The sequence below is a fragment of the Mastigoproctus giganteus genome, chromosome 8 (assembly GCF_048544385.1).
Source record: "Mastigoproctus giganteus isolate SK-2022 chromosome 8, ASM4854438v1, whole genome shotgun sequence".
Taxonomy (NCBI): domain Eukaryota; kingdom Metazoa; phylum Arthropoda; class Arachnida; order Uropygi; family Thelyphonidae; genus Mastigoproctus; species Mastigoproctus giganteus.
The window spans coordinates 122,827,719-122,843,393 of NC_143582.1; the positions used below are offsets into that span (position 1 = coordinate 122,827,719).

General features: G+C 37.3%; 1 protein-coding gene across 3 annotated transcripts in view; it reads right to left on the reverse strand.

Moving 5' to 3' along the window:
- LOC150081794 (RNA-binding protein 25) overlaps positions 1-15,675 on the reverse strand; it is a 769,112-nt gene that overhangs the window by 480,827 nt on the left and 272,610 nt on the right. The window lies entirely within an intron of this gene.

The window sequence follows — 15,675 nt, forward strand, 5'->3', positions numbered from 1 at the left end:
ATATAGTATTATGTATTTATTTATTTATTTATTATTATTTTTTGCTTCCTCAGTCCCAGTTTATTTTTGTACTAGGTTTTTCAAATTCTTTCACCTGTTTAATCACTACTTCATTTCCATTTTCGACTATCCCTTAAACTTCTTTTAGTTCAGGCACCTTGTGCACTTTTCATTTCCATTTTCCCAGACTATATCTATTTTACAAATCACACATTATTTATATCCTTTTGCTTCCTTTACTGCTCCAATGCACATTTTGGAGCATTAGACAAACTATAACTCTTGTTACTTTCCTTTTTCTGCTTTTTTTTGTTGTATATTACAAATATATATATATATATATATATATACAGTCAGTCCTCATATAGCACAATACTTGTGTTCCTAGAAACCCTCGTGCAATGCAAAATCGTGCAATATAAATAACAGGCCCTATGGGGAAAATAGGGTTAGGTGCCAACCACCAAATTTTGAACACACATTTGTAACCAAAACATTACCAAACACAATAAATAATCGTAACAAAATACTTACCTATTTTATTACGACTATTACGTAATAAAATATTGCTACTGCTTTTGCTTCTATCGTAAGCAAACTTGTTTTCTGTTTGATTTTCTATCCAAACAAATGACAGCCGTTCCATCTCTTCCAATTCTTTGTGTCTTAATCTAATGGATTTTAATTACACTTTGAGTTGTTCCCGCTATGAAAGTTGTTTTTATTTTCTCTACATTCTTTGTAATTCTTGGCGTTGCCTCATTTAGGCCTGTAGCACGTGCAATATCACATGGTCTATCATTTTGCTCAAAGCGTTTCACAATTTCATATTTTTTCTCTATCCACAGAGGCGGACTAGCCATAAGCTTTACTGGGGAAACTATGGTGATTTTGGCCATAAACCATAGCATGAGGCCACTACAAATTTTCCCGGGTAAGAATCTTTGACCCAGTCCACCTCTGTTTATCGATATTGCTTTTCTTTTTCTCTCTGAATCTGTAGTGTCTTCACCAGGATGCTTCCTTTTCACACCTTTTAAGTATTTTACTCATTTTTAGGGAATAAAGCACAATTACAAAATGAGGAGGCACGCTTGATACACATAAACAAAGCTGTACGCGTGTACCAACTAAATAAACAACACCATAAAGTCACAGATACACTATTAACACCTCACATTTTACTAAAGCACATTTCTGGGGGTTACTGCCATAAAACAATAAAAACAATTTCTAGTTGCGTTTCTGCTAATGGAATCTCTTATAAACTGGTACTAAACTCGATCTAATAGCATTTGCGATAATACCGATAGCTGGAATTTTGTGGGTTTTTACGTTATTAGGGTGAAATGTGTTTCCCCTTCACTGATATAAAAAACAAATACATTTTCAGAATCTTCTCTTCATTCCTATCGTGTTGTGTTCAGTTGGGGTGATTCCAAGTTCGCCTGCCATTTCTTGTAAACACAAAGGCAAATCATGCATAACCGAATTCGGTTCATGTTACATACAATATTGTTCCCCTATTTATAAATCATGTATGATCGAATTCGTGTAGTGTAAACATGTGTTATACGAGGACTGACTGTCTATATTTTTTTTTTTTCTCCAAGCATGATGACACAGTTTTCTAAATTTACTTTTTGATCTTATTATTCAATATTAGTGTTAGAATAATGAATAAATTATTCAAATTTCCGATTTTCAACTATTTCTTGCCATTTTATCCAAAATACCTGGTTGATGAATTCAATGCATCAAAGAACTCACTGCCTTAATTTTTGAGAAATATCTGCCAGTAGAGTAAATCCATATAGAAACCTTCTATCCTAAAAGTTAAATGGCATCGTTGATGCTAAAATTATCTGAGATAAAAGATTATGTGGAAAACAGAGAATGAAAGTAATCATAAACATACTAAGAATCAGTACATAAAAAATGGTTATTTTAGAAATATGGAGTAAATACTTATATGATTTGATAAATGAAGTTTACTCAAGACATCGGAGAAAAAAATATTAAATTGGTAAATTTTGCAATCTACTTTTGTAGTTGTAGTAGAAAAGTTCAAGAATATTATCAATTAAGAAAAGGCAGATATAAATGAAATTATAATTGAAATCTGAAGAGAAAAATGTTCCACATCACATTAACCAAGTACTTATTCCAAAGGTCAAGTTTCAGAGACTTGAACCACAGCATTAATTCCACCCATACATAAAGAGAGAAATAAACAAAAATGTGGTAAATAGCAAAGAATTTCATTCTTTAATGAAAGTCCTTGCCAATTTAATACATAATACTAGGTGGAACTCGTACAAGTATCTTAAGTATTAGCAGTGGAATAAAATGCAAGTAAGCAAGTTTATATGGTATCAACAAAAAAAAAAAAAAAACAACACTTCCCATTTCATATCCATTCCCTCCAAAAGTTTGTCTAGTTCTTCCTTGAATCAACTTCTACAACAGATGGAAGTTTCTTCAAGCAATGAACCACTTGCTGGCTAAAGGCATATTTCCTCACATCTATTCTTCAACCGTCTTTCGTCAAATTTAATTTATGCTGCCTCGAGATCATAATCTAAGCAAGAGGAAGAATCCATCAGCACTGAGCTTGTTCAAACCATTCAAAGCAACAACACAATCAGATCACATCGTGGGTGCCTAGTCTCCAGCAGAACTAAAGCCTTTCTAGGTAAGAACAGACGTTTGTTGCCCTCACCAACCTCACTGCCCTTCTCTGTACTTGTTCCCGCAGCTCTACATCTTTCCTACAATAAGGCCTTCAGGCCAGGATTCAGTACTCAAGGTGTGGCCTGATCACTGCCTTATACAAAGGGACCACCTCCTTATCCTTGCTAGCAAAATTCCTGTATATCATTGACATCTCACGAGCTGTCCTGGCAGCCTATCTGCACTGCTCAGAGAATTTCACATCTAACTGCACAATTACCCGGAAGTGTTTTTCATTCTCCACTACACCAAGTGTAGTACTACGCACTTGGTATTTTACCCTGGTGTTACTGCTACCCACATGCAGTCCTCTGCATGTTAACATTGCCACTTCTCCAGCCCATCTGCCTAAATTTTCTAGATCCTGTTGCAGAAGCATATTGTCATTACTAACCCTGACAATCTTTGTATAATCTGCAAACTTGGACATTAAGCCTGAAACACCTTTGTCAATATCACTGATAAATATAGAAAACAAGAGTGGTCCCAACACCAAACCCTGGAAGACTCCACTAATAACATTAGTCCAAGAAGAGCAGTGTTCTTTGATTACCACTCTCTGTCTTCTCAAACCCCCTGACTTCTCCCACCATAACCTTATCCATAACAGCTACTTGCCCTTAATGCCATACTGCTGCAATTTGTTGTTGTTTGGTTTTTAGGAGCATTAGCAACTAAGACCATATTGCTCCGGGAATATGCAGTGGTCATTCCATGACCTTTCGCATCTTCCGTATTTGGTGGTGACGCGCTCGAACCCTGGTCTAATCAAGAAGCATGTGCTATGCACTGCTGCTCCTTACCACCTGGCTACTGCTGCTGCAATTTGTACAGCAGTCTTTTATGTGAAACAGTATTAAATGCTTTCCTGAAATCCAAGTATATTATATCAAAATTATTTTTTTGCATCCAGTTCTTTTTTATGACTACATCATAGTATTCAATCAAATTGGTCACACAAGATTTCTCCTAAACAAACTAATGCATGTGTGTACTATAACTACAGTCAATGGTTAAAGAAGAAATACAGGATCATCTTGTCTTGGTGACTCTGCATTACTTCTTTAACCAGTGACTCCATTATATTCCCTGGAACAGAAGTTAAACTAACAGGTCTGTAATTACTAATGTCACCCTTTAATTCCCCCCCCCCCCTATGAATCTGGCATACATTTACACATCTCCTGTCTGTGGAAACCTCCCCTGAATTCAAGGATGCTCTCCTAATTAGGGCCAAGGGTTTCCTTACTTCCTTAATATAACTGGATAGATTCCATCCACCACAGGTACCTTTCTTACATTTAACTTCAATAATTTCTCTTCCACTTTCATCTCAGTTATTACGAAATCATTTAGCTCCCTGTTTGAGTTTGATAAACTTCTGACCTCTACTTCTGTACAGAATTCCTCATGTGTGAATGTAGATGCAAAATACTTATTCAGTTTGTCAGCTACCTGGAGCAGGATCACTGATAGTCAAACCATTGATATCAAGTGGTCCAATCTGATTCATCCCCTTCCTTCTATAGTTTAAGTAAGTAAAGATGTCTCTGCTGTTGTTTTTTTTTTTGCATTCTTTGCCAAAGATTTCTCGTAATCTGCCTTCGCCTGCCTAATCTCCTTTGTGACTTGATTACAGACTAGCTTATATCTACCACAGGCTTCTGTTTGGCTGATAATTTATATGCATCCCATGCACTTTTCTTTACTGCCACAAGTCTCATTAATACTTAGGCCTCAACCTTAAACAGTATTTCTTAGTTGGTATGAAAAGCCTAGCAGCTTTCATGATTAATTCCTTGAATGTTTCCAATTTAGAATTTTTAATTTAGAATCTGTTGGTAACATCATCAGATGGTAACATTGTATAGAATTTAAAAACTTTCTGAGACCATTGTAGTCACCTTTACAAAAGCAAAAACCCATCCCTTTAACCCTGATGGTAGTTACATCTTCAAGTAAATCCCACATCAGTAGACTGATCACTGACACTTAGTGGCTCCTTAATCTGTACATTCTTAATGCATGAATAATTACTGCTGATAATCAGATCAAGCATACTCTCTGGTTGCCTCTCAAACATGCTGCTGTAGAAAGCAGTCATCCAATGAATCTACCAAACTCTTGCTAGTGTGCAAGTGACCAACCCACAACTTCCTGTCAATATCTATAAAGTTAATATCTCCTGTTTCTGATTTACTGGCCCGCTATTTCTCTCAACATTTGTTCATTGTAATCCTCAGAGTCATTAGGCCACTCTTACTCTCGTTTTAGGGAAGAGAGTCTTTGGAGAAACATGCCCCAAAGGATTATACTATAGAAACTCATAAGTCTGGCATATCCTTAGGACATATCATATACTTGCTTTTTGAAAACTCCATCCAGTCTTTTGAACGTTATGCACGCACATTAGATATTACAGGTTGGGGGGGGGAATAATTTGTGTTATGTATGCATTTCAAGTTTGCTGGTGTTAATTTGGGAGAACCTTTTAGTTCATAATAAAATATGTACAAGGTAACATGAAAGTCTAGTCAGTCTGTTTTTTGTCTAGTTTGTCTATTTACAATTAACATTTTGTTTTTGTGTATTCCAGAATGTAGAGATGTGTTACAAGAAACTATTCATTAGACCAACAAATTGTGGCTGCTCTTTAAGTTCATGAGAGACAAAGACTATGCATGCCAACAGAAGCAATATACAAAGCATTTTGAAAAAGAGAGTTGATTGTGAACCTTCTCACTAAATTACTCTTCACAAATGGAAAGAAATTCTTTGCTATTCAATCACATAAAAACAAACTTAGAACTGACTGACCATCAGGAAGAGAGATGTGAAAGGATGTTGAGGAGTCTGTTTAAAGTTCTCCACAAATATTCGGCTGAATTTGATATGCCACATTCATTGATGCACACCCATTTCAAGTCAAACCAAAAGTATCCTCATCAATCTTCCCTGAATCAACAGCTATCCAATACAGATTTGGATCAAAGGAGAATTACATGTGAGATAATGAAGAAGTGTTTGACACTACCAAAATGAGGCATAATGTGCAATTTACAGCAACTCAAGGTCATGCAACTCCTGATTGAAGGTTTTCTGATTTCATGGAAGAGCTAGAACACAAACCACCAAATAGGGGCCAGAATTATTAGCAAGCATACTACTGGAACTTTTCTTTTTCTGAAGACAAAGTATATCAAATTAATTATCTCCAAAGGTTATAATCATGACTAATTCCTAAATTTTGAAATCAAGACACTGAATGAAGTTTGGTTCCAAAACATGGAGCAACTCCTGACTGGTGAATTCAGCAAGTGTCCATATCTTTCCCATTCAGATAAAAAGGCCTCTGAGAATAACACATCTGAGTTGTGAGTGCATTTTGGGGATTCAAAAAGGAAGAAGTTTCGGAACAACATTACAATTCCATTATGATGGACTAAAGGAAGATAAAAAGGATGCTTTTAAACTTGTAACACCAAAAATACTGAGATATATGTCACATCAAATCTAACCTAAAATCATTCTGCATTGCAAGAGCAATGGTTTGCACACAGTTCCACTGCATACAGGGCAAACTTGTTTGTAAGTAAATATATTTTCATTACCATACATACAGAACACTGGAGAGACATTTACATAGATGCAATAAGACTTTTCACATATCCTTATGATTTTTACAAACTAAATCTAAAAATACTGTCAGCAATCACAGTTGAATATGGGGGTGGTGGGTTGCAATTGTCCAATATTTTTAATATGAAGTATAAATGGTGCAATTAGATTTCAGCAACCAAATCTACATAAAAACCAGATACATACTACTGCACTACTAAGTACTACACTGAGTGTCTTGCAAAATGAATTCTTCTGTATATTCCAAGTATACAGTAACAATACAGTACAGCCTATGAAATAAAAACAACAGAAACAAATAGATATTTCAAAATTACTAATGGAACATGATGCATAAATCCAGCAAATGCAGTGCTTTTTTCTGTAAGACCAGTCAGTATCTCCTCTGCCCTTGTACAGTCAGCTACCCTTGGAAAAATATTCAAAATAGCAGATTTTTCAAAATTCAAGATTTTGAATGTGAACACAAACTCCTACTGAAAAAGTTCATATAATATTGACAAATCTATTGTGAGGGTTGAAGGTTTAAGGATAAGCATGAAATAAAGAAGGAACACATCTTATTGCTATGCCATTTTATTAATTTTTTGTGTAATAAAAGAATGTTAATAGTAATAACCATATAGTACAAAAAAGCAACAGTCTTTTGCTGCACTGGCCGAGGAGGGGGGGGGAAAGCAGATAAGAAAACAAAATTATATGCTTTCCTGGTCAATTGTATAGTAACATCAGTTACTATCCAATTGACTTTAATTTTCTCGAACTGCTACCTAACTACTTGCAAAGGCAACCTGTCCAGCAATGAACAACTCGCTAGCAAAAAAAAATACTTCCTACAATACAGGCTAAACAACTTCCCTGTAATTTGAATTTATGCCCCAAAAGTCCTGGAATTCTCAATAACACTGAAAATTCCACCTTCATTCATTTTGCTAACACTGCTCTCAGTCCTATATAAATCCCTCTTAGCCTTATAAAACTGTCAGGTCCACTCTGAGGTGCCTGGTTGCCAAGTTCTGTAGCCAATTTAAGTCTTTCTTTCTATGGTCACCCTTTTGATGATCTCACCACGCGAGCTGCCCATCTTCGCATCCTTTCAAGAAACTCACTCTTTTTTCAGATGAGGTCTCATACTTAAACACAGTATTCCAAATGTGGTCTTGCAATTGCCTTATACAATAGAACTATGACCTCCATATCTTTACAGCATAATGTGTGATAAATCTTTGAATAAACACTATGGGCTTTTCTGGATGCCTGTATACACTACTCAGGAACTTCATATCTGCCCGTTATAACTCCCAGATCTCTTTATTCCTCTACTGTTTTTAATTCAACCCCACCAAGTGTATAATTTATTTTGGATTTGCTAATCCCAAGTGTAAGACCTTCCATTTTGGTGCATTAAAACACAACTGCCACTTTTCTGACCATTCTTGAAGCCTATTCAAGTTATCCTGAAGAATTGCTGCTTGGTACTGATCATTAACTACTATACCAATCATTATCTCATCTGCAAATTTTGACATTGAGCCTTCAATCTTATCATCAAATTCATTTACGAAAATCAGAAACAACACTGGTCTGTAACCAAGTCACAAAGGGGATTAGGAAGATGATGAGAAATCTTTGGCAAAGGATGCAAGGAAAAACAGCAAAGAGTTCTTTAACTCTTTGCTGTTTTGCTCTTTGCTTTGTTCTGAATATTGATGGTTCCACTGTTGATGATCCTGCTCAGGTGGCTAACAAACCAAATGAATATTTTGCATCTACATTCACACATGAGGAGTTATTTGGGGGGGGGGGGGTGGCAGAGGTGATTTAAACTCTGGCAGTGAGCTAGATGATTTTGTAATAACTGAGAGACAAGTGGAAGAGAAATTGTTGAAGATAAACATAAAAAAGGCACCGGGGGTGAATAGGATCTATCCAGTTATATTAAAAGAGGCAGCAAAGGAAGTAAGCAGACCCTTAGCCATAATTATGAGAGCTTCTTGGGACTCAGGGGAGGAGGACCCATGGACTGGAGATGTGCAAATGTGACCCCAATTCACAAAGGAGGATCAAAGGGAAACACAAGTAATTACAGACCTGTAAGTTTAACTTCTGTTGCAGGAAAATTAATGGAGGCACTGGTAAAAGAAGCACTGCAGGATCATCTAGACAAGACTTCAGTTATAGCTCTGACACAGCATGGTTTTGTTAGGGGCAAGTCATGCCTGACCAATCTGACTGGATACTATGATGTCTTCACAAAGGAACTGGATGCAGGGAATAAATTTGATATCATATATTTGGATCTTAGAAAGGCTTTTGATACTTTTGCACACGGAAGACTGCTGAACAAATTGGAGCAGTGTGGCATTGAAAGCAATTGTTGTTGTTGTTGTTATTTGGAGCATTAGCAACTAAGGCCATATTGCTCGGGAGATATGCGGTGGTCATTCACTGACCTTTCCGCATCCTCCGTATTTGGTGAGCATTGAAAGCAAACTACTGCTACGGATAAAGGGATGGTTGAGTGGGAGAAGACAGATTGGTAATCAATGGACACTGCTCATCGTGGACTAATGTTATTAGTGAAGTCCCTCAGGGTTCAGTGTTCGGTCCATTGTTCTTTTCTGTATTTATAAATGATATTGATGATAGTATATCAAGCTTAATGTCCAAGTTTGCAGACGATACAAAGGTTGGCATGGTTGTTAAGGACACTAATGACAGTACGCTGCTGCAACAGGATCTAGAAAAGTTGAGCAGGTGGCTGTACGGTGGCAAATGAAGTTTAACATTGACAAATGTAAAGTACATATGGGAAACAGTAACCCCAGAGTAACGTATCAGCTCTGTGGTACTACGCTGACAGTGGTAGAGAATGAAAAGGACCTGGGGGTAATTATGGAGGCAGATATGGAGTTTTCTAAGCAGTGCATACGGTCTACAAGAGTAGCTCATGGTGTCTTGTCAATGATATACAGGAATTTTTCTAGCAGGAATAAGGAGGTGATTATCCCCTTGTATAAGGCAATGGTCAGGCCACACATTGAGAACTGTATACAGGTCTGGAGGCCTCGTTTTAAGAAGGATGTAGAGCTGTTGGAACGAGTACAGAGAAGGACAACAAGATTAGTGAATGGGACAAAGGGTTGGTCTTACGAAGAAAGGCTTATGTTTTGCAAATTACAGTGTCTGGAGACCAGGCACCTGCGAGGTGATCAGATTGAGGTGTTGAAGTCTTGAATGGTTTGAGCACACTCAATGCTGATGTGATTCTTCCTCTTGCTCAGAATAATCACCCGAGAGGGCATAAATTCAAATTGAAGAAAGACAGATTATTATTAGCTATATAGTGCAAGGAATCCTGAGGCTTATGCTGCACCAAAAAAAAAAAATAAATTCCAAGAGTTACCCTGAGAGTGAGAGTGAGAGAGAGAGAGAGAGAGAGAGAGAAGTAGAAGGAAATCACCAAGAAAGAGAAGAATGATGATATCCAGCTCAGGACCCTGAATGTGCCAAGCCATACTCACCAGATTTGAGCCCCTGGAACATTGAAGGGTTGTTCCCCACCCCCTTTAATTTACAGACTTAGTGCCCACAACTTTTTCCTCTTCTCAAGAATGAAATTCAAGCTGAAGGGTCAAAGATTTGACAGTGTAGAGGATATCCAAACCAAATCGCACGTGGTGCTGAACACTGGCAAAGAAAGACTTTCAGGATGCATTCAAATCGTGGGAGAAGCGCTGGGATCAGTGTTTACGCTCTCAAAGGGACTACATTCAAAGGTGATGGTGGAAAATAACACACAGGGTAAGTCTAATTTATTTTATAAATACATTTTGAGAACTTTGGGGTGGCACCTCGCATATATATATTTTTTTTATTTTATTTATTGTTTTTTTGGCTGGGGCTGCAAAGCCTGTGGCTTCCTTGCACTATATGGCTAATACTGACTGAACAGGATGTTCTGATTTGAAATTTTAATGAAATCTTGCTTCCTGTTCTTCGAGAGAAGTACTTATTCCTGAGATAGATGATTAAGGTGACATCATTGGGTTGAATACTAATGTTTGTTTGATGTACAAAGGTTAGTTCTCTATTCCAAATGAGACCAAGATCTTTAGCATTAGTAGAGCATGTGATGCAAGAAATCAATCTTGTATAGCATCAGCAAAAGAAAAAAAAACACCTTCCATTTCACCCATCCATTCACTCCAAATGTTGTCTAATTCTACCTTGAACTTATTTAAGTGTTGATCTCCACTACAACAGATGGAAGTTTGTTCCAAATATCAAACACCTGCTGGCTAAGGGCGGATTTCTGCACACCTATTCTACAATTGTCTTTCCTCAATTTGAATTTATGTCCCCCCTCAGGTGAGTAATCTGAGAAAGAGGAAGAATCTCATTAGCATTGTCTCTTTATGCATCTTTATGCCTATATGCTTGTCAACTTTCGTAACTGAGATCCAAGAAGAACTTTATGACGTTGCATCTAACAGCTTTTTTGAGAAGAGCCATTTGAGCACATTTATCCTTGCTAACAGGCAGACCTATGGTATCTAGTTCAACTGCATTATCTTTGCTTTGATACTGCAATTTAAGTTCTGTTACTGAGTCGTCAGAGCAAATGCGGCAATTTAAAATTTTCAGAAATGGATTCAATGCAGCAGCAAAAAGCATTGCTTGAAGACCACTCTCCCTGTGGAATACCACTTTTGGCCTGAAATGCTAGTAGAAGTTATCATGAGAAAACAAAAGTTTTGGTGTTCAGTTGTAGGATAGATGTGCGGAAGTTTGCCTTTAGCCAGCGAGTAGTTGGTTGGTAGAACAGACTTCCACCCTTTTTGTGGAGGTTAATAGCCTAAATAAATTTAAAGCTGAGCTGGACAAGTATTTGGAACAAACGGAGGGGTGAAATGGGTGCGTTTTTTTTTTTTTTTGGCTGATTCTGCATAAGCTTGCTTTCTTGCATCATATGCCTCTACTAATGCTAATGGTCTATGATCTGATCCTTGGGAACCCCACTTCTGACTTTACACCAATCTTAAGTACTGGAAGAGGTAACAACTGGGTCATTATTACATGTGGATGATATCGTGCAGTTAAATGGTTTCATGCATTATTCTCAAGAAACTTTTAATAAATCAGATTATGCAACACTTATTTATTTCTTTTATTCACTTATATATTAGATATTCCTTTATATAATACTGAAGATATGCAATTAATACTATAAGTGTTGTTATAAGAATCTATAAGTTATAATGTTAATGGGCAAAACAAGATTTAAGTAATTTTGAACATGGCATGGTATTTGGCACCAGATGTACTGGTAAGAGTATCTCAAAAAAAAGCATTACTGATGGGGTTTTATATACAACAGCATTTTGGATGAAGCAATATTAACTGAATTACCAAATAACTCCAGCCAAGACGAATTATGTGGTCATAAACAGCTTGTTGATGTGAAAGACTAACAGATGCAGAAAATACTTGTATAGGATAATAGAAAGGCCACAGTCAGTCAGTCAAATACAAATGCAATAAGTACCCAAAGAGCTATTTAAAAATGTACAATTATTCATTACTTGTCACATATGGTTATTGCAACCAGCAAGCTGAAGTATGTTTCCACTTCTGTCAACAAGTTTCGAAAAAAAAGAAAAAAAAAAAAAAAGTTGCCTGGTCTAGTGAATCATGGTTCCTGAGGTTTCAACCTGACGGAACGAGCAGAATATACTGAAAACCAGCATAAGTCTATACTCATTCTGCCAGCTGTTGAAAACACAGGTTGGTAGTGGCAGCATAATGGCAGGGCCAAAGTGCATCATGAAAAGTAGTGCACACTGGGTCCAGCATTTTTTCAAAAGTTTTTAAACCTACACCTTGGTAGGGTAAATCTCTCCACTTATAATATATATATGTAGCTCTACTATTTTCAGACATGTCACTAGTCTTTGGGCCTGTTCAAGAAACTAAATTTCTCTTCTAAAATGGAGAATCCAAACCTTAACACAGTATTCCAAATGTAGTCCACAAACTTTTATAACAGAACTATATCTTCCCTTCTCTGGATGCACAGGCAAAGTAAATCACCGAAGTGACACTGAGTGCCATGCCATCTACCTGATTATACTGCATACTATCCTTCATGTATGACTATCAAAAAACCCAAGAGTCTTTCTCATTTAGGCCCTTCAGCTCCTTTCCTACAACATAATGTATAAATTATGTAGGAAAGTTCCAGAGGGCCTCCCTGCTTATAATTTTGCAACAATAACCATTTTTCAAACACTCTGCTTCCTGTCCTTCAGTCATCCTACAATCTACCTCAGAATCTTGCCTGCAATCTCAAATCTTGTATAGAAACTTCCCCATGTGAAACAAAGTTCAAATGCTTTCCTGATGTTCAAGTATACAACGGCAAACTGATTCTCATATTCAACTCCTGTGTAACCATATCATACTAAATTATTACATACACTGATGAGCCAAAATATTTGACCAGCGAATCATTATGAAAATCGAAGCAACTGCAGGTGACCTGTGGCACGTGTGCAGGTCAGGACACGGTATAAAAAAACACCTGATACTCAGCTCCGTTAATCAGTGTTACCCTTGTTCTTTAGATGGGAAAGGCAAGTGGACTTAAGCGAATTTCACAAAGGCCAAATTGTAATAGCCAGACGCTGGATCAGAGCATATCTGAAACGGCATGGCTGGCGGGATGCTCATGATCAGCCGTGGTTAGTACCTACCGAAAGTGGTCAGAGGAGGGAAAAACCCACAAACTGCCAGCAAGGTGTTGGATGACCACGGCTCGTCGATGCTCGAGGTGAATGGAGGCTCTCCCGGATGATACGTGGCAACAGAAGGGAGACTGTGGTGCAACTCGCTAGTAATTGGAATGCTGGTGACAGGAGTAATGTGTCACAACACTCAGTACATCGAACCATGCTGAAATAGGAGCTGTGTAGCTGCAGGCACTCCGAGTCCCCATGCTAACATTTCTTGCCCCTGAGGTTAAAATACTGATCTATATTTAGTCATGTTCACCGGCGACAGCGCCTACAATGGCCAAGTGGGCAAAGAAACTGGAACTTGAGTGACTGGAAGAAGGTCATCTGGTCCAATGAATCACGTTTCCTGTTGCACCATGTGAACGGCCAAGTACGTGTGCATCGTTTACCTGGGGAAGTGATAGCGCCTGAATGCACCTTGGGACGAAAACAAGCCAGTGGCGGCGGTGTCATGCTTTGGGCAATGTTCTGCTGGGATACCCTGGGTCCAGTCATCCATATGCCGGGCACTCTGATGTCTACCACCTACCTAAACATCATTGCTGACCAGGTACACCCTTTCATGGCAACAGTCTTCCCCCTGGCAGTGCCGTCTTTCAGCAGCATAATGCGTCATGCCACATTACCCAGAATGTTCGAGACTGGTTCACGGAACGTGAGAAAGACTTCCAAGTATTGCCCTGGCCTCCAAATTCCCCAGATATCAATCCCATCAAGTATCTGCAGTTTGTGTTGGAAGAGCAACCCAAATCTGCGTCACCTCATGGACCTTACAGGAGTTAAAGGATCTGCTGGTTATTTATTTATTTATTATTTATTTTTTTTGTTAGTTGTTGGCGTATCAGCTTCTATGGCCATACTGCACCTCCCAAAGTTTTTGCATTTTATTGTGATCCAAGCCCGAGGCTGGAATCAAACCCATGACCTTTGGGTTGCCAGGCAGGCACTTTACCTACCTGGCTAGCCCAGTCGGCCTGCAGGTTATGTGTTGGTACCACATAGCAGAAGACACATTTAGGAATCTTGTAGCATCCATGCCTCGCTGGGTACAAGCTGTTTTGGCTGCATGTGGAGGACCAACATCATATTAGGTAGGTGGTCAGTGTTTTGGCTCATTGGTGTATACTGTATTATTACACAAGTCAAACAATATTTTCCATTTGAAAATTTGTGCAATCCATTTAGGACACTATAATTCAAGATGTTGTTGTAATCATTTTTGACCATAGGCTTTATAACATTTCTTGCCCCTGAGGTTAAAATACTGATCTATATTTAGTCATGTGATACCTTAGTTTCCCCACTCCCCCTTTGTAATGTTGAGACAGGGCCAGTTCCCCAATCCAAAGGGATTATCTCTGAATCGGATGACAATATCATAATTAACACTAAATAGTTAGCATATTCCTTTGCATCAATTGTACCTAGGGCTACATCCACTTTCAAACTCAACATTTTTTTCTGTTAGACTTTCTTGTGTGATGCAAACGAAAAAGATCATACACTTGAGGTATGCTAGCACAATATCCTTCATATTGAAGTGGATTTCCTGCAGTGAAGATCAGTAGGTAGTATTTATTTAGCTCACCAATAGCAGATGCTGCTTAACTACGATCACCCATTCTAACTCAAAATAAGTCTTGCCAAATATGGTATTACTTCTACATGACACATAATAAACAAAAGCTGCAGTGGCACACAACTTATCTTTGAATACCCTGAAACAGTCCAATATTTAGCACTGTGAAATAAGGAAAACGAATGAGGAAGGCTCTTGGATATATAACTGCAGATTTCCTTTTCCATCAGAGAGTGCAATTATCCCCATTATTTCATTATACAAAAGATGTGGGAAGACACTTTGTAGACAGGCTTACTTATAAATATTTCTTAATTATTCAGATAACCTGGTGACAGTCTTTTTCAATGAAATGGCATAAAATTCTCCTTTGTACCATGTAATTCAATGGTTTCCATCTTCTTTGATAAAATTTATCTTAGATAAAAGATAAAATATCTTTATAAAAATTACTTAGATAAAATTTCAGAAGAAGAATAAAAACTAAGATTTTTTTAATCCATGGAATGTCCAATAACTGACCACTTAAATCATCCTGCTTTGGAAAGATGAATTACTGGAGGAGTAGAAGTTACACTGATGTGATGTTAAAAGAAAAAAAATAAATTTCATTTAAAAATTAAAGAAATATTGTGTAATTTTCCTTTATAATATTTAATTTTAAAGTTGCAGTAAATGATCTACTTTAAAAAAAAAATTAAATTTATACTAGAAAGGTACGTTGCTTTAAAAATACAGAGTAAGACAATGTTATAGGGTAAAATAAATATACCATGCAAATATAGTTTTTAGAAGTTTTAAATTATGGGTCAATCACAAGGATGCCATTAATGTTTCAATCATTGATGATTACCATAAACCAAAACAAAACCTGCTTAAGAAATATTCTAAAGACATTTTAAATATTCTTAGTTTTGTTTTTGGGTT